At 39.4% G+C, this 24,706-nt stretch overlaps 1 protein-coding gene across 4 annotated transcripts in view; it reads right to left on the bottom strand.

Annotated features, from left to right (window-relative positions):
• Nucleotides 1–24,706, bottom strand: part of ENOX1 (ecto-NOX disulfide-thiol exchanger 1) — a 571,933-nt gene that overhangs the window by 316,680 nt on the left and 230,547 nt on the right. Inside the window, exon 4 of one of the 4 annotated variants that reach the window (XM_047723525.1) lies at nucleotides 21,047–21,189. The exons of the other annotated variants lie outside the window; for them this stretch is intronic. The gene's annotated coding sequence lies outside the window, so the exon portion shown is untranslated. The remainder of the gene's footprint in view (nucleotides 1–21,046; nucleotides 21,190–24,706) is intronic. 4 annotated transcript variants of the gene reach the window in all.

The following is a 24,706-nucleotide window of genomic DNA, read 5'->3' as shown; positions in this document are numbered from 1 at the left end:
GCCAACCAGCAGAAATCTCTCCTATGTAGACATAATGCAACACCAAAATTTAAAAATAGTTAGTTCTCCATATTAGCCCTAAGTTGTGTGTGGAATAAACCAAGTTGAGAATGATTGAAATTAAAAGTGTATATTTACAGCAACAATAACATTAAACAAAACTGCTTAAATTAAAGCATCTTTGGCTATTTTTAAATCTTTAAGAACAAACAGAAGCTGGCTAAACCATTAAAATCAAATTAGCATAATTTAGGATCTAAAATTATTAGCGTATTAATGTAATGATTACCTTTCTTTAAACCTAGTTAATGAAACCTAGTTACTTCCTTTTAGAAAAAATTACATTAACTAATACCATTGGATACCATTGAGATTAGCCAGTTCATCTCCATGTGAACCAAAATTTGTAACACTAATTAGAATGCTAATATTTTATATATAATTATAATGAAAGCTTCTTGACAATATACAGTACTAAGTGGAGAAATGAATTTTCTATCACTCTACAAAAAGCACCCCTTAAAATAGAAATACAAATGAATAAAAACTAAAATGAACAAGAAGTAAAAACAAATAAGCTCTAGAGATCTGTTGTACAATATTGTGTCTATAGTCAATAATGCTATATTGTGCACTTAAAAATATGAAGGGGTAGATCTATGATAAGTGTTCTCATACCATAATAAAACAAAAAAACAGTATTATTAAGGTAATGGGACTATAGGAGGTTTTGTATTTTGCTTAAATTTAAAAAAACACTTGATTTCTAATAAGTTAAAGACTGAATTAATAACTTTATTCCCTTGCAAAATATTTTCTGTAGGAGAGTCTATGAAAATAGGAGAAGAAAATGAATTATCCATAATTCTTCTATCCTGAAATATTATGTTTAACAGTTTGATATACACTTTCAAGTTTTTCTATGGTCTATAAATATTTTTATTTAAAAAATGGAACACTTCTATCCCTTTATTACTGAATAATACATTGTGGAATTTTTTCGGCATTTAAGTGGTCTTCCATAACAGCAATTCTCAAAGTATAGACTTCAGACTTCTAGGTGTCCCTGAGATCCTTTCTTTGGGTCTGGGAGGTCAAACCTATTTTCATAATAATATTAAAACATTATTTGCTTTTTTCACTATGTTGACATTTCCACTGGTGAGTCAAAAGCAATGGTGGGTAAAAACGCTATAACCTTACAAAGAATCAAGGTAGTTTTCGAGTTCTGGTGCATGATCAAAGAAAAATATCCACAATGATCCAAAAGGCTATTAAAATACTCCTTTCTTTACAGCAATATATATGTTTGTGGAACTGGATTCTTTTTATTCTTCAACTGAAACATCAAAACAGACTGACTAGTGAAGCAGGGACAAGAATCCATATGTCTTACAAATGGCTAACAGACATGTAAAATATGGTCCATATCACTCAATATCAGGGAAATACATATCAAAACCACAATGAGATACCACCTTAGACCAGTTAGAATGGCAAAAATTAACAAAACAGGAGACAACAAATATTGGTGAGGATGTGGAGAAAGGGAAATTCTCTTACACTGTTGATGGGAATGCAAGCTGGTGCAGCCACTCTGGAAAACAGTATGGAGGTTCCTCAAGATATTAAGAATAGAGCTACCCTACAACCCAGTAATTGCAGTACTGGATATTTACCCCAAAGGTACAGACGCCATGAAAAGAAGGGGCACATGCACCCCAATGTTCATGGCAGCAATGTCCATAGTAGTCAAATTGTGGGAGGAGCTGAGATGTCCTTCAACAGATGGATGGACAAAGAAGATGTGGTCCATACATGCAATGGAATATTATTCAGCTATCAGAAATGATGAATACCCACCATTTGCATTGACATGGATGGAACTGGAGGGGATTATATTAAGTGAAGTAAGTCAAGCAGAGAAAGACAATTATCATAGGGTTTCACTCATATGTGGAACATAAACAATAGCACAGAGGACCATAGGGGAAGGAAGGGAAATCTAAAAGGGGAGAAATAAGAGGGGGAGATGAACCATGAGAGACTATGGACTCCAAGAAACAATCTGGGGGTTTCAGAGGGGAGGTGGGTGGGTGAGGGGGTAACGGGGTGATGGGTATTGAGGAGGGTACACGTTGTGATAAGTGCTGGGTGTTTTACTTAACTAATGAATCACTGAACACTACATCAAAAACTAATTATGTACTATACAGTGGTTAACTGAACATAACAAAAAAATTTTAAAAAGAATCCATATGTCTTCTATTAAACCAGTCAAGTAAGACATTAAAGAGATTTGCAAAAATGTCAAAGAATGCTAAACTTCTAACATTTTTTGTTTTGAAAAATACATGTTCCAAAAAGTGTGTCGTTTATGTTAGCAGGTAATATGTCTGCTATTTTTAAATGGATAAATACACAAACATATTCAAGTTTTCTATATAATTTCTAATACAGTAAATATTGATAGCTATAAACCACATGAATGAAAGCTATTTGGAAACTTCAATAACTTTTAAGAAGTCTTGAGACCAAAAAGTTTGGGATATGTTGTCTTATAACAAGACTTTTATCAAACATATAATGGACATCGTTAACTTATTTAGCTCCAGAATATACAATTCTTGAAAGCGAACACAGCTATGTAAATCCTAAAGTCCAGTAAAGGGACTGCTCCTAGCGAGAAAATGATTGAGTAATGCTCAATCAGGTTGAATCCTCACCACCTTAGTTTTCTTTTTTTCTCCTTTTCCAAACTCACTGCTTCTCAGTCAAATCACTGGAGATCTGCATGGTCCTAAACGAGTCAGAAGTATTATTTAATCAGCTTTTTTTTTTTTTTTACAAGTTTAAGATTATATTTATAGAAGAACTCATGAACTGGTTTATTTTGTAAATCTGGATTTTTTAAAATGAGGATTATCTACACTAATGAACTGATTTTTAAAATTAACCTAGGATTTAAAAAACAACAACACAGTCCACACAGCCTTAAAATGCCATTCTCTCATGTATTAATGTTACTTTTTAATGAATTAAATATATAGAGAGTTAGCCGCATTAAACTCGAACGGTCTCTGGGGGTCTTACCTAAATAACTTTAAACCAGACTATACTCCCTGAAACATTTTTCGCTGTACTTAGGAATTTTCATTGTCAGGCTCTTGAGTACCCGTTTTAAGTAGTCTAGGGTATCTGTGCCAGAATGCTAAAGAGTACAGCTAAATGACAGTACAGCCACTAAGAGTCTCAAAGTGTGAACACTGGAGAGCAGAGCCTGTATTTTAGTGCAGAATGAATAGAGGAATCTTTATCAGTGATATTCAAATGCAAAAGCTGATTTTCCTCTGCAAAAATCTACACTGGCTTTTCCTATTTTAAATTAAAACACACCCTTTTGGGGGGGTGCCTGGGTGGCTCAGTCAGCTAAGTGTCTGCCTTTGCCCAGGTCGTGATCCCGGAGTCCCAGGATGGAGTTCCGCATTGGGCTCTCTGCTCAGCGGGAAGCCTCCTTCTCCCCCTACCCTCCCCACCAATCCTCCCCCCAACCCCAGACCCCATGCGTGCTCTCTCCTCGCTCTCTCTCAAGTAATAAATAAAAAATCTTTTAAACACACACACACACATACACTCCTGTCCAACATACCTTTTCTATTTTATGACTCAATCACAGATTTTGGGTCCTCAATAAATGGAGATTCTAAAGAAATGTAGGAGTGGGGTATGTAATCACCCACTGGATCCTCCTCCCACCTCCCACTGGGCCTAGGACGTAGGCTTGTGTTCTCAAGATTCAGCCTAATGCTGCTGCATCTGACCGACGGATTACACTCTTGCCTCCAGTATGACACCCTTCCTCTATGGCCTTATTCCTCATTATCACCATTTCCTCTCCCAGGATTAGAAAATAATTTTCTTGGGACAAATTCTTGTCATTTTCCTGGGATAATATTTTTGCCTTCTCTCATCTTCTATAACAGAAGGGAAAAAAATAGAAAAAAAAAAAATCAAAAACTGCTCCCAACCCTATCCCCTAAGCTCTGGAGCATGAAAGACAGTGGTGGCCTCACAGCAGGTGGTAAATATACCTAAGGTAGATCTGCCAACTAATGGATCTTGAAGCTGATGCTGTCGTAATATTCCCAGATGACCGTTGTAGGAATGGGTACTTCTCCAGTAGAAGCCCAAGGTGGCCTTCTAAGGCCTGCACTTCTAAACTGGCCACAGTTTTGCTGGAGATAATTTTGGTCATTACAACTTGGAGGGAGGGGGGCACCCACTGGCTTCTATTGGGTATAAGTTAGGGATATTGCTAAGCATCCTCCAAGGCAAAGGACAGCCCCCACAACAAAGTATTATTCAGCCCCAAATGTCAATGGGTTAGGAAACCCTATCCTAGTCTAATGCCAAACACACCACTTTAGGAGCCATCTATATAAATGGGATCACTGCTTTCATCATTCAATAGTTCATTCCAGTATCCGCACTTTTATACCATTTTCATTATTAGAGATATCTATCTGATCCCCAGTTCTAACACTCATTAGTTGTGAGACCTTGAACAAGGAGCTTAAACTCTGTGCTTTATATATGAATGTTAAGAAGTAATGCCTCCACACAACTGTTGTGAAGTTTGCCTTGGATAACACTTACAAAATGCTTCATGATAAATGTTAGCTGTTGCTACCACCACCAGCCGCATCATCATCAGCAAACACTTAAAACTACCAGGTACCTGACACTATGTTGGGATCTGAAAATACATGAAAGAATAAAGACTTGGAATCCATTACTAAGGAGATCACAGATACACTCAGCTAAGCAAAAACACAACAAGACATATCTCAAAGTTCTGAAATCCTGAAGAATTGTCCCCAAGCAAGAGGCACTCCTCTGCCCCTTAACTGCTCAGTGAGACACACCTTTTCATTCTCCACTAGCCACAGAGGAAGGCATGCTTGTTCTAACTGGGCTTTCTCAGGCTCTGCTTCTCTGCTACCTCTCCCTCCCATTAGAACCCCAGAACCCTATTCTCCAATCTGGGACCTCAGGGGTTTAGTGGTAGAAAGTTATGCTCAGGGCGCCTGGGTGGCTCATTGGGTTAAAACCTCTGCCTTTGGCTCAGGTCATGATCCCAGAGTCCTAGGATCGAGCCCGAGTCGGGCTCTCTGCTCAGCAGGGAGCCTGTTTCCCTTCCTCTCTCTGCCTGCCTCTCTGCCTACCTGTGATCTCTGTCTGTCAAATGGATAAATAAAATCTTAAAAAAAAAAAAAAAGTTATGCTCACGATGAAGAGCATATAGCATGGAAATGGGATGATTTCCCATTGGCCTCGGAAAAGGGAAGGGTGATCAGGGTCACCATGTTCAAAATTCAAGGGTCAACGTTTCAACCCAGGAAGGGCATGTGGTCAGAATGTACCATCAGTCTACCCACTCCCTGTGGCATTTTTAGCATGTATCAGCCAGAAACTCTTAATTTAGCAGAAATGAGCATCTTTTAAGGAAAAAATTCCCCAGGCTAAAAAATTCTTCCTAATTTATTTTCCTTATTGTATCAAATGACTTTTACTTATCCCTATTCTATTACCTGATACAGCTCTGCTCCTTGCTCTGTGCAAGAAAGTTATAATTTGCACATGCACGTTATAATTTGCAACTGTACAAATGACTGAGATGTCACATTCACGAGAATAACGACCTGTAGCATAAATAAATGGGGGTTGTGAGGAGGGCATGTGCCTTGCGAGACTATCCTTTAAGCTCTGCAGTTCAGAAATGAAGTTCTGTCTTGCACCATTCCACACATTCAGCAGCAGGAAAATTACTTGAAAGGTAAAAGCTCCATTTAAATGCTGCATATTTTTTTGTTGATTTGGATTAAACCCAAATGATTATTTTTAAGTTAATGCAGAAACACTGTGGAAAAATGAATCATGTTTTAATTGCTACAATGCTGTATCATTTACTTACACTAGAAATGATTGGTGAATCTGGGTTGGGGGTACGTCCTAAATAAGCCAATTAGTACACAGATTAACCTCTGTAATCACTCTCCAGCCAATTGTTTTCCATAATTTTTTCCAAAGAATTTATTTGCACTCATGTTTCTTAATGAGACAGGTAACTAGCCTTGCATTTCAGGAATTTGGTTTTCTAGCATAAAAAACTAACATTATTTCCTTTGGAGAAATTTATTGCTGATTTACTTGCACGTAATATTAAAATCCTCTATTTTGCTAAAAGGCTTCAAACCATAACAGGATACAAGATGGCTAGTTTGGGGACTATTAGAAGAGAGTTTCACTTAAAACAAACAAACAAACAAACAAACAAACAACCCCTCCATGGTTCCAACTCTGTAAACCCTTCTTTAAGAAAAATACACATTCATGGGAGCGCCTGGGTGGCTCAGTGGGTTAAAGCCTCTGCCTTCGGCTCAGGTCATGATCCCAGGGTCCTGGGATCGAGCCCCGCATCGGGCTCTCTGCTCAGCGGGGAGCCTGCTTCCTCCTCTCTCTCTCTGCCTGTCTCGCTGCCTACCTGTGATCTCTATCTGTTAAGTGAGTGAATGAAATCTTAAAAAAAAAAAAAAAAAGAAAAATACACATTCCACACCAGAATGATAAAGGAGGCAGAGACATGTCTGCATGACAGCCTTTCTCCTTCAAAATATATCACCACCTTTCATAACATCTATGATTCTGGTCACTCACAATCTTATATGTTCAGGAAGGAATATTTTTTAAGATCTAATTGTAAAAAGCACCAAGATGTTTCTTTTTTTTGTTGGGGCAACCCTAGGAGTATACTTACTTATGCCCCATATATGAGCTGAAGCCCTGCATGTGCTTGGAGTCAGGTGAGCTATTATTTCTGGAGGACTGGAAGGTGGATTCTCTCTGAACTAACCTACACAAGAAGGAGCTTCTGAGGATAAAAACAGAAGGGAAAGTACTGACAAGGAAACTATTTTCTTCTAGGACAAGGAACCATAATACAAGAAAAAAGAAGCGATGTTGAGAACCACAGAATGTCTACTCTTTGAATATGGGGAGGCATACTGGGGTACTGGGTAGAAAAATTTCAATAAATTTAACACTAAAAAATAAGAGTGAGTTGTCTGAAATCTCAGCAGGGCACTAGAAGATATTAGTATCATTTGTTCAGTACCATTTCTCAATTTATGACACTCACGCTTGGGCTGCACCTAGTTAATGCAATTGTCGGTGTTAATATAGGCTTTCCCCACTATATGAAAGTAAAGCATTCCCATGAAAACTTTCCTGACCCAAAATGGTGTAAAGCAAAGAAGCATTTACCATTAATATATATGGAAAATTTTTTAAGTATTCCCAGACCCAAATGTTTTTCTGATACTTGAGGACACATCTTGCTAACATATACACAAAATAAATCAAGATAAAGCACAGATGCTCACAGATGGAGTTCAAAGCTTGACGCTATGATGTTGAGCACAGTTCCCAGGGAAGGAGCATGGTGGGGGGCCACTCTGCCCCAATAAGCTGTAGGAAAAGTGCTATTTTTCACTTTTCACTTTTACGTAAAGGCAGAAATCCTCTCTGGATTTTTTTTTCTTTTTTCTTTCCAGTTAATGAACACAGGCAGTAGTGTAGCTTTTTCCTAAAAGTAAAGTGGCATAACACAAACTTAGGAAAATAAGGGGATACCTGTATAGCCCTAGATGTGAGGTCTGTCACCCTTGGATGGGTATCAGTAGGACTCCCAGTTACCAATGACATAGGGACCTCATGTGCAGTCACAGTGACTGAAAACCTTGCCCAGGATGAAGGGGGAATCAACTTGCTGGTGATGAGCAGTCATTGGAAGACTCTTCACACATGCATGGAAGACACTCCTTGAGACTCCAAAGCTGTTTGGGAGGGACCTGGGACAGCTAGCTGAAGCCAAAGAAAGGCTGTTGTGTAACTTTTGCTGTGATTTGTTTTTATTCCCAGGATGGAGCGGCTTGGGAAACACAGGAAATGGGCAGAAATAGAAATGTTGACTATGGTAGTAGCTGCTTTATTTTCTATGTAGTTGTCTGCATTGTTTCTGTGAAAAAGGACAACTGTATCAGAATACTTTAGTGAAAATTAATAAGCACACAAGTTAAATTCTGTGACATGAGACACAATATCCAAAAGTACTGAACCAGATGGAAGAAACTGCTGAGAATCAGTGTTCCCTCTACCTCCCTCTACCATGGACAAAAACATTTCCTGGTTTATTACTCTTTGTCCCCAAGGAGTAGAAGAACTAACTTAGCCTCTGTCCCCCAATCATTCAATAGCCCTGTCTCTAAGTGAACTTAAATTTCCTGCGCTCTGGACCCAGCCTCCAGGGATCTATGACTGCTCCTCATCTTCTCAGCATTAGCTGATTTCTCCCAGCTTGTCCTAGGGCTTGACCTTGACCTGTCTTCTGGATCTGTCCTGCCCTGCCAATTCTGCATTCCTGTTGATACTGGTATTCTCTTGCTTGAGAGAATGCCTAATTTAAAATTATATCAATATATTTAATCTACTCTTACCATTTTTATAGGCAATCCTGTATGGTTTCAGAAATAAAAATATTTCCTTCATTGTTCCTTTATTTCCTCTTTTTTTTTTTAAACAAAATCATAAAGAAGATGAACAACTTAATGTGGAGAATGGCACAACACAGGTCAGAATGGGACCAGAATGACCCCTGGCAGGACACAGGCTTTAACTGTAGATTTGGGGTGCACGTACATAAGCTATATATTTTGGTGTGGATATCTTTTTTGGATTAAGAAAACTTCCTTCTCTTCCTGGTATACTAAGAGTTATTATCATGCGGGGCACCTGGGTGGCTCAGTTGTTAAGCGCCTGCTCCCAGGGTCCTGGATCAAGCCCAGCATCTGCATCGGACTCTCTGCTCAGTGGGGAGTCTGCTTCTCCCTCACCCTCTGCCTGCCTCTCTGACTACTTGCCATCTCTCTCCCTGTCAAACAAATAAATAAAATCTTCAAAAAAAATTATTATCATGAACAAATGCTGTTTTAATAAATATCAGAATGTAATAAGGTAATCATATGATTCTTCTTTTATATAGTGTGGAAAATTACATTAAAGCAATCTTGTGTCTCTGGTTTGAAATCAATTTGCTCATGTAGGGGTGTCTTGGGTGGCTCAATCGGTTAAATATCCAACTCTTGGTTTCAGCTCAGGTCAAGATCTCAGGATTGTGGGATTAAATCCTGCATTAGCCTGTGCTTCCCTCTCAGTACAGAGTCTGCTCGTCCCTCTTCCTTCCCCTCTGCTGTTCCCCCCAACCATGCCCTTGTACTCTCTCTCTCAAAAAAATAAGTAAAAGTTTTAAAATCAACTCTCTCATGTATTAATTTTTTAATATATTGACAACTTGCTAATATTTCTTCAGAAGTTTTATACTTAAAAAAACAACAAAAAAAGAAACTTTGTACTTATTAAAGTTGTTGATAATATCCTCTTACTATATTTTCAATGTCTGCAAGGAACTATGATGATATCACCTTTTATCATTCCCATCGCCAGTTTATTTAATCTTTTTTCTCGTTTGAGCATGCCAATTTTAATAGACTTTTCAAAGAACAAAATTTTGCTTTGAGGATGGTCTCTGCTATGCATTTGTTTTTTGTGTTTTAATTTTATTTTCTGCTCTTCTCCTTTCTTCTTACTTCTACTTTCTTTCAGTAGAGTTTTCCTTCCTTTTTTCCTTCTTTCTTAACAATTTTTGAAACGGATGTTCAGTTCATTAATTTTCAGTTTAAATATGCATGTAAAGCTATAAATTTCCCTCAAATATGGCTTTAGTTGCATTGTATACATTTTGATATGTCAAAATTTCATTACTATTCAAGTGCAAATATTTTCTAATTGAAATTGTGATTTCTTTTTTGACCCTGTGTCTATTTAAAAAAATAATTCTTAATTTTTAAATATGGGAATATTCAAGATTTTACAACTGTTCTCAATATTACTATTGTTGATTTGTAGCTTAAATGAATAGTGATCAACTTTTAATTCTTTGTAAAATTTTAATCCTTTTAAATACAAATCAGTAAGAGAAGAAAGAAGAACCACATGGGCCTCTCAACTGATGCAGAAAAAACATCTGACAAGATACAGCATCCGTTCCTGATTAAAATGCTTCAAAGTATAGGGATAGAGGGAACATTCCTCAACTGCATAAAGTCTACCTATGAAAAACCCACAGTGAATATCATTCTCAATGGGGAAAAGCTGATAGCCTTCCCTTTGAGATCAGGAACACGAGGATGTCCACTCTCACCACTGTTGTTCAACAGAGTACTAGAAGTCCTAGCAACAGCAATCAGACAACAACAACAACAAAAGGTATTCAAATTGGCAAAGAAGAAGTCAAACTCCCTCTCTTCATAGATGACATGATACTTTATATGGAAAATCCAAAAGATTCTACCCCCAAACTACTAGAATTCATACAGCAATTCAGTAATGTGGCAGGATACCAAATCAACGTACAGAAATCAGTTGCTTTCTTATACACTAATAATGAAAATACAGAAAGGGAAATTAGAGAATCGATTCCATTTACTATAGCACCAAGAACCATAAGATACCTGGGAATAAACCTAACCAAAGAGGTAAAGGATCTGTACTCTAGGAACTACAGAACACTCATGAAAGAAATTGGAGAAGACACTAAAAGATGGAAGACCATTCCATGTTCATGGATCGGAAGAATAAACATTGTTAAAATGTCTATACTGCCTAGAGCCATCTATACTTTCAATGCCATCCTGATCAAAATTCCACTGACACTTTTCAAAGAGCTGGAACAAACAATCCTAAAATTTGTATGGAACCAGCAGAGACCCTGAATTCCTAAGGAAATATTGAAAAAGAAGCAAAACTAGGGGCATCACGTTGCCCGATTTCAAGCTTTACTACAAAGCTGTGATCAACAAGACAGTATGGTACTGGCACAAAAACAGACACATAGACCAGTGGAACAGAGTAGAGAGCCCAGATATGGACCCTCAACTCTACAGTCAAATAATCTTTGACAAAGCAGGAAAAAATATACAGTGGAAAAAAGACAGTCTTTTTAAAAAATGGTGCAGAGAAAATTGGACAGCTATGTATAGAAGAATGAAACTCGACCATTCTTTTACACCATACACAAAGATAAACTCGAAATGGATAAAAGACCGCAACATGAGGCAGGAATCTATCAAAATCCTAGAGAAGAACATAGGCAGTAACCTCTTTAACATCAGCCACAGCAACTTCTCTCAAGACATTTCTCCAAAGGCAAAGGAAACAAAAGAGCAAATGAACTTTTGGGACTTCATCAAGATCAAAAGCTTCTGGGGCGCCTGGGTGGCTCAGTGGGTTAAGCCGCTGCCTTCCGCTCAGGTCATGATCTGAGTCCTGGAATCGAGCCCCGCATCGGGCTCTCTGCTCGGCAGGGAGCCTGCTTCCTCCTCTCTCTGCCTGCCTCTCTGCCTGCCTGTGATCTCTCTCTGTCAAATAAATAAATAAAATCTTAAAAAAAAAAAAATAAAAAAAAAAGATCAAAAGCTTCTGCACAGCAAAGGAAACAGTCAACAAAACAGAGGCAACCCACAGAATGGGAGAAGATATTTGCAAATGACATTACAGACAAAGGGCTGATATCCAAAATCTATAAAGAACTCCTCAAACTCAACACACACAAAACAGATAATCACAACAAAAAAATGGGCAAAAGACACGAACAGACACTTCTCCAAAGTAGACATACAAATGGCTAACAGACACATGAAAAAATGTTCATTACCATTAGCCATCAGGGAGATTCAAATCAAAATCACATTGAGATACCACCTTACACCAGTTAGAATGGCCAAAATCAACAAGACAATAAACAACAAGTGTTGGAGAGGATGTGGAGAAAGGGGAACCCTCTTACACTGTTGGTGGGAATACAAGCTGGTACAGCCACTTTGGAAAACAGTGTGGAGATTTCTTAAGAAATTAAAAATAGAGCTTCCCTATGACCCTGCAATTACACTACTGGGTATTTACCCTGAAGATACAGATGTAGTAAAAAGAAGAGCCATCTGTACCCTAATGTTCATAGCAGCAATGGTCACAGTCACCAAACTGTGGAAAGAGCCAAGATGCCCTTCAACAGATGAATGAGTAAAGAAGATATGGTCCATATATACAATGGAATATTACACCTCCATCAGAAAGGATGAATACCCAACTTTTGTATCAACATGGACAGGACTGGAGGAGATTATGCTGAGTGAAATAAGTCAAGCAGAGAGAGTCAATTATCATATGGTTTCACTTACTTGTGGAGCATAAGGAATAACATGGAGGACATTGGGAGATGGAGAGGAGAAGTGAGTTGGGGGAAATCAGAGGGGGAGATGAACCATGAGAGACTGTGGACTCTGAGAAACAAACTGAGGGTTTTGGAGGGGAGAGGGTTGGGAGCTTGGGTGAGCCTGGTGGTGGGTATTAAGGAGGGCACGTATTGCATGGAGCACTGGGTGTGGTGCATAAACAATGAATCTTGGAACACTGAAAAAAAATTAAATTAAATTATTTTAAAGAGACTACAATGTTCTAAAACAAACTCAGTATTACTAAATATCCTTCCACTGAAGATTTTCTCCAAAATAAACAAACAAACAAAATAACAAACCTGTAAGCTCTTAGATGCTGCTTCTGAGAAAGTTAAAAAATACATCGAGTGATGGCAGCCTCTTAACAATATACCCACAGGCTCCTAATACAACTTTTTCAGAAGAAGCAAAGCTCATGACATTTGGCTTGGGACAGTATGTGGGAAGGCTCTGAGGCAGAGAGGGGCTCAGTGAGTTCGAGGGATGGAAAGGAGGCCAGTGTGGGAAGAAGGGGTGACTAGTGATGGGGTCATAAGTGAGATCCTGTAGAGCTTCATGGGGTTATTGACTGGTTAGAAGTGTACTTCCCAGTATATAGGACAATGTGGTATGATTTATGTTTTTAATAGTTTACTTGGACAGCTACTGATTAGAGAAGGCAAGAATGAAAGTGGGGTGGAGGAAAAAGGAGCCATTTCAGAAAGTCTCCTAAAGACATCCCCACCCTCCACAAAATGAGGTGGTACCTTTGACTTGAGAAAGAGAAGCAGGTGGACTTGAGGTATTTCTGAGGAGAGAATCAGTAGGACATAATAATGCCTCATGTGGGGAATGAGGGAGGGTGTGGTGTTAAGGAGGGTTTCATGGTTCTGGCTCAAGCAACACATCCATGGCAAGTGTTTTTAGTGAATTTGTAGCTACAATGAAGTCTAATACTTATTGACTAGTTACCAAATCTACTGCTTATTACCTTCTTTTCAGTATCTTATTTCCATCATTTAATAAACTTTAAAAATTGCAAGCTTGTGAATACCTCTCATAGTTCCACAAACTCCAAGTAAAACTGAACGGTGTACCACATACTATAGTATATCACTCTTCTTACAAAAGACACTGTAAGGTTTGGGCAAAAACCCTAAGTAGTTCAGTCCAGGTTAACACTAACAACAACAACAACAACAACAACAAAATCCACAAAAACAACAAAAAAAATTGCATTTTTTTAGGAGAAAACAAAACATTTCAATACAATTCTGATGGAAGATAATCTGTTTTTCTTCAACACAAGACTTTAGTACCATTACTTTCAAAAGAAGCATTTCTATTATAAAAACCAGCATATTTGTAATTGAAATGATTACCCTCTAATCATTCCTTGGGCATACATTTCATTTAGGTTTCTAAATTTTAACCTTTCTCTCTAAAATAAAAAATTAAGTTCTTAATGGAATTGTAAGATTGTTGAGTGACAAAGATTTTCTTCTTTTTCTAGTTATAAAAGGTATGTTGAAAAGCATCCAAAATTAGGAATGTTTTCATTGACAATGAGAGAAGTGTCATTTACTGGGAGGGAAAAAAAATCCCTTCAGCAATCACAATCTACAGAGCACCAATAATGAATGGGACACTCTCCCATCTGCAGAAAAGGAAGGGGATAGATACCAGTGGTCCCTTGTGTTTGAAGCCCCAGTCTGTGTGGAGGGTGAGAGGAGGCGCACCTGTGTTGAACATGGGGATGTGGAACAAGGAAGAGGGGGTGATGAGTGTCAGTGCTTCTATTTTTACTAGGGATGTTTGTCTTGGGGTTGAGGGATAAAGAGAGGAGAAGGAAAAAAATTGAGGGATTAGAGCCAGCTTTGTTTTTCAAACACTACGCTGTGAGCCATCAGTGAGTAGATCGAGACCAGAATTTGTTTTATGAGCTAGAAGAGAACATACCAGAGTATATTGTTTATAATAGAGATAATATTTCATTAGACTCTGTCTCATATATATGTGACTATATTTTGTGGGATTATATAAATACGTATATATTGATTTGTCATATAAAATGTTTCCAACTCTATGGTTTGTAGTAAAAAGTAAATCAGTGAGCTACAGTATATAAGATTCCCTGCCCTCTCCTTCTGACAAAAAAAGGACCTCTATGTTAAAGACTTGCTCATTTTTCACTTGGGCTTTATACCTTCAAAACAAAACATGATGTTTCCCTTTTATTTCTGTTTCCAGTAATGGAACAAAGACAAAAAGCTTGATTCCAACTTTTCAGAATTTTTTTCTTCTTTGTCTCATTCGGTGTCATATGTTGATTCTCTGCTAAATAGTTCTCAAATCCTTCAGGCACAGTGGATCACTGATCTTTGAAAGATTATGAAGATCATCTCTTTCCTTTGCTTATCTCTTCTGTAGATGGTATTAAAAACTGGTGTATGAGCTGGCTTCATTTATACATTCCTATCTAAATTACTGTCCAATGGAAAAAAAAAAAGGGAATGAATCAGAATCACTTCCTTGCTGTATAAATTTGGAAAGTTATTCATCTTCTCAGCCTTAGTTTCTTTGGCTGTAAATTAAAGTTAATACTATCTCCCTAGCCAGATTGTTGCAAGGAGTAGAGATGATTCGTGCAAAATGTCTGACAGAAGTTAGGCATTCAATAAATGACTATTTTGAATTATAATAAAATGAGAACACAAGCACACAACTGTTTCTCATCCTTCTCATATATAAGCAGGCATCTTGTTCTCTGCCTTCCTGAAGAGCTTTTTTCATCTCTTTTCATCCCCTGAGTGCGACACATGGCCTGACACACTGCAGATGCTTGATAAAAGTTGACAGAATTGAATTAAGAAAGGGTGCTGTTGTTGAGTATATTTATTGCAAAATAATTATAAAAGCCAATCTTTACACCCATATTAGCTTATGGATTTTTTTGGGCTGGGTGTGTAATCCCAATAGGAAACCCCCAACTCCCAAATGGCCCAACTACAAAGGGAGCCAAAGTCAAGTTTCATCAGGTAGGCTTCATGTTCCCTGACAGGAATTTAAACGCATCTCTCCACTCTGGGAAGAAGCCAGTAATTGAAAGCACCTGCCAGTCAAGACAAGCAAAGCACCTAGACTTGAGGAGGCTGTGATATTTCTGCTTCTCTTCAAAAGGAAGAGAGATATAGATATAGAACAGTCATTTTGCTCTGAAACAAGCCTACAAAAATCCATATTAAATAGAGACCAGTCCTTGTTTTCTTTTCAAAACTTCCCTTCCTCCGATCCCATCTACATAAACACACCTCACACTCCTACCCCCGCCACCACTGTTCTGTGCTTTTAATCCTTAGTCCCTTGAGGTGACAAGGCATCTTTGCACACCTGACCAGCTGCCCTCACCAGGGGCCCACTCTCTCGTCACCAGCCTATGTCCGAGAGAGGAGGGGAGCATGCTGCTCCACATTTCTTTGCCATCTCAGAGGAATTTCAGATATCATTAAAACCAAATGCCTGTGCCTCTGAATAAAACAGGTCACATATGTTTCAGTAAATGGGACAGTCATCTCTAAAGGACCCCTAGGTGTATGAAGCTACTGCATTTTTCCCATCCTACCATCTTCAAAGTAACAATGAAAATGCAATTCTTATACATCTAGCCTTTCCAACTGACCCTAGGGTGGCATTCACTGTCTATTCTGCCATTAAACTGCCTCACAAAAATAATCTTTTTGTCAAGTTTCTGTTTCTTCTCTTACACACATGAATAAGGGGCCCCAGGGGAGGAGGAATGTTAGGGTGGGGAGGGATGAAAGGGAATCCTGAGGACGTCCTCTGTCAGCGGCCTGGTCTACAGGCCCCAGGTCCCCTCGAAAGGTCTGCTGGGAACGCCAAGCTCTTTCCCAGAATCTGCCTCTCTTCCTGCCAGGTGGCATGATTACACATTTCATAAAACAAATCCAAAGGTCACAGATGGAGAAATGGCAGAACACATTCAAGGACTTGTTAATTTTCAAGAACTGACACATGTGCCGTGTAGCCACGTGCAGTCTCCCTGGGGGTGGGGAGAGGGTGATCCCCATTTGTGTCCAGAAGATGCTTCAGGGGAATGTGTCCTCCCTCCCCCAGGCAAGTGACACATGTTTCATTGTTAGCATCTACTGTTCTCGCTGTTCTTTTACTCAATAAAATAGACAGCCTTGTCTGAGCTACTAGGACCTCTGCAAGTGTGGGGTGGAGGGGGAGGGAAGGGGTGCCATTTCAGGTGGCTGAAGTTTCTCCCATAATGGCAAAGGGGAACTGCTTACGTGTGGTACATATATATATATATAATGGATCAGACATCAAATAGGTCTAGGAAATTCAAAACTTCATTGTTAAAAGACCATCTATATTATACCAGATGATGCTTAAGGGCTGGGAATACAGTGGTAAACAAGGTCCCTCCCTCATGGAACATGAATTCTAGTAGGAAGAGATGGAAAATAGACAAGCTAAAAAATAATTTCAAATAGTGATAAGCGCTATGAAGAAGGTAGAACGTGTTCATTGCAGAGAGTGACTGAATATGGACTGGAGATAATGTTAGGCAGGATTAGAGAAGGCCTCTTGGAGGTGCTGCCATGTAAGCTGGAAGCTGAAGGATCCGAAGATGCTGCTGAGATCTGATTGTGGTCAAGAGCATCTCAGGTAGAAGATGCAAATGGCCTGTGGTGGCTACAGAGGGGAGGCTGGTGGATCCAGAGCCTGCTAACACCAGTGAGCAAGTGACATGACACAGAGGTCACAAGACATCAGAGCCACATCCCACAGGAGCTTGTGGATCCTGGAAAGGAGTTCCTGTCACTCTAATAGCAAAGGGAAACCACTGGAGGGGATCTAAACCCAAATAAATACCCTCTGCCTCTTCACTGCATGTCTCCAGCTCACCACCTTCTAAGGATCCATGCCTTTCAGGCCTCTCTAGAATCAACAGCACAAAGATATATTCCCCATATCCCAATTTCTGCTTTATCATTATTGGTGACTCAACTGAGACTGAATTTTGATGACAAATTGCTTACATTTAAATAAACCTATCATTAAAAAAAAAGCTCTCACCTACCACTATGCTCTCACTTATCATTCTTATATTCACAATGACTTTTTTTTTTTTAGATTTTATTTATTTATTTGAGACAGAGTGCAAGAGAGAGAGAAAAAGAGAGAAAGAACAGGAGCAGCTTTGGGGGAGGAGCACAGGGCAAAGAAGAAGCAGACTCCCCACTGAGCAGGAAGACAGAGGACCTCTGGACTCAATCCCAGGACCCTGAGATCATGACCTGAGCCGAAGACAAGATACTTAAACCAACTGAGCCACCCAGGCACCCCCACAATGACTTGGATACTAAGGAAGAGGAACCAGAAAGTAGTTATCTGTACAAATGAATCTAAATTACTCTTCTCGGATGCCTGGGTGGCTCAGTTGGTTAAGCAGCTGCCTTCAGCTCAGGTCATGATCCCAGCGTCCTGGGATCGAGTCCCACATCGGGCTCCTTGTTCTGTGGGGAGCCTGCGTCTCGCTCTGCCTCTGCCTGCCACTCTGTCTGCCTGTGCTCACTCTATCTCTCTCTCTGACAAATAAATACATAAAATCTTAAAAAAAAAAATAATTACTCTTCTCACCACATCCCTGAGAATGACTTGCCAAGTCCCATCGTCACATTGGACTGATTCCCTAGAAGTAAGCGACTTCTGCAAAGTTTCACAGGCACGGATAAGGCAGGCTGGGCTGAACTGCTTTTCCTCCCATATAAGTTGTCAACATCTCCCTTTGGACCAATCAAGGATTGTTGTTTCAACAAGGCAAGCAAGCTCGTTGTTTGTTAAGCTGCCTCAGCCCACCATTAAATCATGTGAGAGGCATGCCTGGCCCATCCTCTTGCCTCCGGTCTCCAAGAAACCACCCGCCCCCACCCTAGGTCCACAGACCCAATGGGGAAGAAGGCTAGTTAGTGAAGTCTGAGTTTTGTTTCCACGAGGAAAGATGTCTCTAACACAATCAACTACTGTTGTCAAGTTAATATTCTCAAGTCTATATCTGCTTTGGTTTCCTTAATGAAAACAAACTAGAGACCAAAGTAAGGAAAGGAAGTGGTTTCAGACAGCCAGAGAGCCCCTAGAAGAGCATGCTCATTTAATTTGTACTGCCAGATAAATGACAAGATAGGTGTACAGGGGAAGCCAACTTTTAAAAAATTCATTAATGATGTGTGAAGATAAAAGTTATCTTTGATTGGAAAAGGTAACTGATAAAGACATCAAAGAGGAAGATCTGAAAGTGCACTTGCTAAATAATCAGGAGATAAGATTGAAGTAGGCGCAATTTTGGTTTACTTTGGTGTGTAGGTCGAAAGGGAATGCTTTTCATTTTGAAATGGTGAGCAAACAACTCAGGAAAGTCTACTAGTCGAAATGACTAGTTTAACAGTAATGATCAGATAGTCTAAGACCATGTTCTTGCCTAAATACATCAGCATGTCTTCAGGTGACACATAGAACCCACAACGAGACTAAGAAAGAGGCAGTCTCCTCAGAGGCATCTATGGAAGCTGGGCAAGTCTGGCATGGAGACTGCAAAGCCCGAAGAGGGAGGTCTGGGCCTCCATGTGCTATCAGGCAAGGCAGGGGTGGACCCAGCATGGGTGTGCACAATCGACCGCCCCCCTTCCCCGGGGCACCATGTCCAGAAACCTAAATCCTCCCCACCAAGAGGGTGGCTAGAGAGTCTATACACACACACACACACACACACACACACACACAATTTTACATAACATTTCACATAAAATTAACGGCTTTCAAAAACGCCTACAATTTGGGTAAAGCCTTCTTTTCTTTTGAGTGTAATCAATATAAAATGCTTCTCTGAAATAAGATAGTAGTTTTAGAATGGAGTGAAATTTTCTGATTATTTGAACATATATTAGAATGAAGAAAAAATAGGTTTCCCTTTCAGAGGAAAGACACTTATTTGGAAACTGCCACAGTTTCTCTTTAAGCCAAAACTAACAAAATTTCTTAAAAGCAAAACAATTTCTTAAACAAACAAACAAACAAACCAAAATGCTTTATTAGAACTATTCAGGTTTCAAATGACAGAAACCCAACTCAAGGTAGCTGATGTGCAAAAGGGAATTTATTGGTACATTTAATTGAAAGTTCCAAGGGAGGGCACCTGGGTGGCTCAGTGGGTTAAGCCGCTGCCTTCGGCTCAGGTCATGATCTCAGGGTCCTGGGTTCGAGGCCCGCATCGGGCTCTCTGCTCAGCAGGGAGCCTGCTTCCCTCTCTCTCTCTCTCTCTGCCTGCCTCTCTGTCTACTTGTGATCTCTCTCTGTCAAATAAATAAATAAAATCTTTAAAAAAAAAAAAGAAAAGAAAAGAAAAGAAAGTTCCAAGGGATAATGGATTCAGCCATGGCTAAATCTAAGTGCTTAAATTATATTATCAGAAACTTTCTCCATCTCTTCATTCTGCTACCCTCTGCATTGGCTTCATTTTTTAAGTCGGTTATCTTTACTAGAGGTAAAATGACCACCAGAAGCACCAGATTTATGTTCTATCACGTAGCAACCTTAGTTAAAACAAAAACAAAAACAAAAGCAAAAAGCAAAAACACCTTTTCCACAAATTCATCAAAGGTTTCAGGGTTGGGTCTCACTCATCCAGCTTAGTTCACATACCCTCTCTGAGGTCTGTGGAGGGAGAGAATAATACTCTGAACAGTTAAGTGAGTGGCCCAGGGGGTCTACCCTCCCACCCTCTAGCTGGAGGATGAGGATAGCACCAGTTGAATTTCACAGGTTAAGAAGCGACCTGGTACCCCAAGGAAAAGTTAGGTGCTGCTACCGAGGAAGGAATGTGCACTGCTATGGGAGGCCAACAGGTATTTACCGTATCATGTCCATGCTGTTCCCTCCCTTTACTTGTTTCCCTACTCTTTTCATCAAAAGTCATCAAAACTAAGTTCGGGGCGCCTGGGGGCTCAGTGGGTTAAGCCTCTGCCTTCGGCTCAGGTCATGATCTCAGGATCCTGGGATTGAGCCCTGCATCGGGTTCTCTGCTCCTTGGGGAGCCTGCTTCCTCCTTTCTCTCTGCCTGCCTCTCTGCCTACTTGTGATTTCTCTCTCTCTCAAATAAATAAATAAAATCTTAAAACAAAACAAAACAAAAAAACCTAAGTTCAAATATTCCCTTCTGCAAAACGCTTTCCCCAAACTCTGATGAAATATTCACTTTAAAATGGTTAATTAAAACAAAAACAAGGTATCAAAAAGAGAGCTTCACCCCCATGTTCATTGTAACATTATTCACAACAGCCAAGGCATGGAAACAAACCTAAGTGTCTATCCACAAATAAATGGATAAAGAAGATGTGATACACACACACACACACACACACACACACACACACACACACACACACGATGGAATATTATACAGCCATGAGAAAGAGGGAAATCCTGCTATTTGTGACAACATGGATGGGCCTTGAGAACACTCTGTTAAGCCACGTAAGTCAGACAGAAAAAGACAAATGCTGTATGATAAAACTCACATATGAAATCTAAAAAGCCTAACTCATAAAAATAGAAAGTAGATTGGTAGCTACCAGAGGTGCGGAGGAGAGTGGGAGAATTGGGGAGATGTTGAAGGGTACAAGCTTGCTACTAGTCTGTAGTAAGTCCTGGAGATTTAGTGCACAGTGTGGTGATTATGGTTGATGATACTACACCAGAAACATCAAAGTTCTCACTACAAAAAGAAATAATAACTATATGACAATAGAGATGTTAGCTAACATCTTAGTGATAATCACATTATAATATATAAATGTATCTAAAAAAACATATTGTATACCTGATACTTACAAAATGTTACAGGTCAATTATATCTCAATATAAACAAAGAAAAACACAAAAAGCAAACAAACAAACCTAAATCTCTCTTCAGACTCTTACCCTTTGGTTTAGGAAACTCTTTCTGGTCTTCCCACAGACACTGGTGCTTCCCGCTATTGCTGAGTTTACTACACTTTTGGAACCACTCTGTTTATGTGTTTGCCTTAAATGTAACAAACTCCCAAAAGGCTTTTTATCCTTGTCACCTATGACAATCCTTAGCACAAAATAGTAAAAATTTATGGAATTAGACTGTTGTTGCCAGGGCAGTTCTTCCCCTGAAGACTGAGTGATTGCTATATCCATCAGTCCACTGTAATATCAGTCACCCTGAATTTTTCTGAAATAACAATGACATAATCTCCAGCAAAGCTTCCCTCTTTAGTGTTTCTATATTCTCAACAGAAATTTGAAAATTCAGTTAAGTGAGAAATGCATTTTTACCTAGTCACTAAAGCCCAAACTTGGACAAGAAAACGGAACATTAACTGCCAAAGTATTTTAAAATGATTCATTAGGAAGTGCTAGTCCCTGTATTCAATCTAAAATCTAGTAAAATAACTTTAATTCATCTCTAACTCCATTTATATTTTCAGTTCATACTCTGACTTCACAAAAGCAGAAATTTTGTGTTTCACTGTGATGAAAGATGCTTCATGTAAAAATAGCCTATGGACTAGCAATGCATGTTATTTTTAACATTACTTAAATTCACCATTACTAAAATATAAGCGCATAAGTAGATTCTAGAGGATACTTCTCCGTATCCTGCAAACGTATATGTGCTCTGCGTCTAATTCCCTCCTAAGTCTCCTCCTCAACACCTGATGAAAATGATCACTGTCTCCCATAACCCAGTTTTAACACCTCAGACTTCAGAACCATCTACTTCAAGTGGGACTCTCATGGTCAAGGCCTTATGGCTGTACTATTATGTCCCACTTTCAGGTCCTATTGACAAATTCTCAGGAAAGGACTGATACCAAGGCACTAGGGGCAAGGGAAAGGAAACTAAGACTGTCTGTAAAAGACAGTGCTGGACGTCTTACACACATGTGAGGTCCACCATATGCAAGGTTTCATCCAACATGGTGCCTTCCTCCGGAGCTCATCATTGGCAACCACTGGTCTCATGCTGGAGGGATGACGGGCTGTGTACGATGTCCCAAGGGATAGTAGAAATAGGTGGTGAACCACACTTGCTGTTCTTTACGGAAGATTTAGGGGCATTTGAAAGAGTACTTTAGCCTACATATCTTTCTCAACTTGTACTGATTGCAGGTGAGGTACATCTAATCCCTGATTGATATAAGATGCAACTCCAATGCTCAGAACCTCAGTCAACCATCACAACAACTCTGAGAGTTAAATTATTACTGGCCAGTTTATACATGAGAAAATGGAACCTCAGAGAGGTTGAGTAACTGTCCCATAATTGTGTGCTTTTAAAAAATACAATTCTCCTCCTTTCGGAGATTCTAAGAGCCATATTCAGGATACTTGTACTATCAAAAGAGATGCACTTTATACTATGTTAAAAAAAAGTGTTAATCATTTTAGTGATGAAACTTCGGAGGTATTACAACAGTCATTTACATTACCATTTTATTTTATTAAGGCAAGGGTTTCATATCACAAAATCTGTCTCAAATTGTTTAAAAGTTTAGATCATAAACAACCCATATCTAAGATCAAATCCCTAGTGTAATTATGTTTGTGCTCAGCAACATCTCTCAAACACTCTAATAACCCAAGAGACTTAAAACAAACAAACAACAACTTCAACAACTTCAGATAACTCTTTAAAAAGACACACAATCCAAAATTTAATTTCACTTGGCTTTTAAAAATAAAACAAAAATTGCTGACGCTGTCTCCTCAAGAAATGCTTTCTCAAATCCTCCTCCAATCATAACACACCTAACATAGAACACAACTGACACTTGCCCATGGTGAGACCTCAAAATGGAGCAATTAAGTCAAGTTAGGGGGGGTAGTTATTTATCTTCTAAAAATTACATGACATATTTCTGCTCCAGAAAGCCACTGAGCTTTTAAAGTGATTAAAAAAAATTATCTTTAAAGGTACATTGCAATTGAATCATATTTGATGGTCCTAAGTTTGATTAGCCGAAACAGTTGATGATTGCATTTGGTAACAGGATGGCTGCAAAGCAGAAGAATATTTGGTGTCTGAACACCACGCAGATTGCACACGACACCACAAGGGCACAGTCAGCCTCGAAGCCGTCCTAGCCTCCTCTCTCCTTCCAGGGAGGCGTTCACCAGGGCAGGAGAGGATGGATCCAATGCCGCTGGGTGTGGGCCCCAACTCACACCAGGTGAGACTGTTTTGACTTAATGTGCATGCAGTAGGTTCAGTGTGTTTAGTTTCTCTTCACAAACACTGAAACCTACACCCTCCCTCTCCACCCTCGAAGCCCCACCCCCATTGCTTCTTCAGTTTAGAAGACATTGATTTTTATCAGGAGCTGGATTTTTGTTCTCCGCCTTTCTGCTGCCTGCTCTGGTCTCTGCCTGATGCCTCGGTGCCCGAGAGGTGAGGGGTCTGAACCTCTGTTAGGAGGGAGCAGGGACTTTCAGCCCTGCCACCCCAAGGGATTTTTGAGCTCTTATAACCTTCTTTGAGAGCTCTGGTTTAGGAAAGAAAATGTGGACGTATTTATTGGCAGCCTCAACTTCACCGTGGGATGCCTTCTCTGATGTCATGAAAGGGGCATGCCAGCAAAGCCACATACTGATTACTTTTTTAAATTCCTAGAAGCCATGGAAGAGGGCTCACTCACCTCTGCTCTAAGAGGTAAATAGCACATTCTCATGTATTTACTAACCAAAAGGCTTTTAGCTAAAAAATGAAGCCTTTTTTATTGGATTCTCAGCATTTTTCTCCTTCCTTTTTCATTCCCTGTATTATTTCCTCCCTTTTTCAGTCTCATTTATGCAGAATTATAGTCAGAGGAGACCCTGAAGTTTAAAACATTCAGTTTTTATGGATGTACTTTCTCCTCCCTTTGTTTCTCACTGCAACTCCATGCTCCAGCTTGCTTTCCGTCCTCTCTGGAACTGTCCTTCCTCCTCCCATGTGCTCTGAAATTGCTGTTGTCTAGAGGATCATGGCCACTGCTGGGTATGACCGGTAGAACCAAGACAAGCCAGACACCAGAGTCTAGCCAATGTCATTAATTTAAGGTTCAAGATCAACACACCAAAGAGATCTACCTGACCTCATAGTCCTTCACCTGTATTAACATGTAAAGGTAAGACTAGACATTCAGTTTTCTGTTGACAAATGAAGAAATTATTGTTCCTCCAGTAACATATATGAAGAAGATATTTTCCTTTAAAATGGA

Source organism: Lutra lutra, chromosome 3 (genome assembly GCF_902655055.1).
Source record: "Lutra lutra chromosome 3, mLutLut1.2, whole genome shotgun sequence".
NCBI classification, from domain to species: domain Eukaryota; kingdom Metazoa; phylum Chordata; class Mammalia; order Carnivora; family Mustelidae; genus Lutra; species Lutra lutra.
This window is presented reverse-complemented; position numbering and strand designations above follow the sequence as displayed.